Below are 1,642 nucleotides of genomic sequence, written 5' to 3' on the forward strand. Positions count from 1 at the left end.
TAATGTGAAGAACTAAGGATGGTTGGGAGGTCACCGGGGCTGTGGAGAATAAGAGAAGAAAATGGAAAATGAAGGGTATAATGCGGTAGTAGAGAGAGAGAGAAATTCTATGAACTGGTGGAGGGACGAAGCACCCCATAAGAAAACAGTGAGAGAGCGCTGTATCGCCTCACACCCCTTCCACTACACCACCGTCCGAGGCTGGATGATGCGACGCCATTTAAATAATTTTGAAATAGAGCGTGATGTGTAACAGGTAAACAGTTTGATGTACACAGTTAAAGAAAAATATTGGGGATTGTTTCCTGGGCTACTCTGTCTCTCATAATGAAACAATAAAAAATAAGTTAGCAAAGAGAGGTGGTCAAAAGTCAGATCCTGTCTCTAGTGAATTAAACGGGAGCTTCAGTTCCTTCCCTCACCAGTCAAGAACACCGCCGTATTCGACCATATCTCTTTCACGCTAGCTTGGCCCAGATTTTCGTCCTTTATTTCACGTAGCTCACCGGCAGATAAACACAATACTACGGCTCTACATCTTTTCCATTGCACTTCTTCGTGACTAGCATCATCTTGAAGTGTTGATCTAGTGCTACAAGTTCCGCATTAAAGATGGAGAGACGGCAATTTTAGGCCAAGTTAGAGTAAAATGAGTATAGTGCTGGGTAGGGCGAGGGAGCAGAAAGGGAGAAAGAGGCGGTATTAGGAAGACAGACAAAGAGGGACCGAGGGGCAACATGGAAGACGACAGCATCATTTCCAAAACTGAGACAGTACTGTGGTTCTGCCCCCATTTCTCTCTCTCTGTCTCTCTCTCTGGAAATTCAGGAGAGGAGAGCCATCTGGATTTTTCAAGAGGAACCGACTTATCATTAATAATATACAGAAGGAGAGCAATTGGCAAACACCCAGTTACTGTAGAACACGGGCAAACAAATGAACGGTGAAGAAGAAACAAGTAAACAGGAAGAAATAGAGACAAAAGAAGGTTGATAAACAGAGAGACAAAGACAGCACAAACAGTCACAATTTATTCAGTAATTGTAGGAAGTTCTTTACTGAAAAAAAAGAAAAGAAAAAAACAATTATTGAAGCGAATCATTTAGCATAATAAAGAAACACATAAATAATTATATAAATCATAGACTTATCGAGAGGTTTCACCGAATCACACACACACACACACACACACACACACATACACACACTGTCGCCCAGCCTCTCGGGAGAAACTTTCGCTCTCAGTGTGTGGATTTATTTGCCTATCTGAGTGAGGCGGTGCGTGCCGGGACTACAGACCTGAGCAGAGCAGGGAAGATGGAGACGCGTATTTGTATACAGTGTGCGGAACAAGTTTGTCTGCGGGTGACAAGTTAGACAAGTTGGGAGATGATGAGGGAGTGGTAGACGGTGAGTGGACACTGAATAACTGGATAGAGAGTGGAGGGCATATCCATCACCATCACCATCATAATCATCTTCACTATCACCGTAAATGACTGGATGCCATATAGATAGAGAGAAATACAGACAAAAGAAATAAGTTCCCGAGCTGACTTGTTGCAGTAGAGAGTTGGGCAGAAAGGGTGTGAAAGTGTGCTGCCAGACAGGTGTAACGCACTTGCCATAATGCACGAAGGAT

Source organism: Coenobita brevimanus, chromosome 6, assembly GCF_032717465.1.
Source record: "Coenobita brevimanus isolate Jiangsu-jjx chromosome 6, ASM3271746v2, whole genome shotgun sequence".
In the NCBI taxonomy this organism is placed as follows: domain Eukaryota; kingdom Metazoa; phylum Arthropoda; class Malacostraca; order Decapoda; family Coenobitidae; genus Coenobita; species Coenobita brevimanus.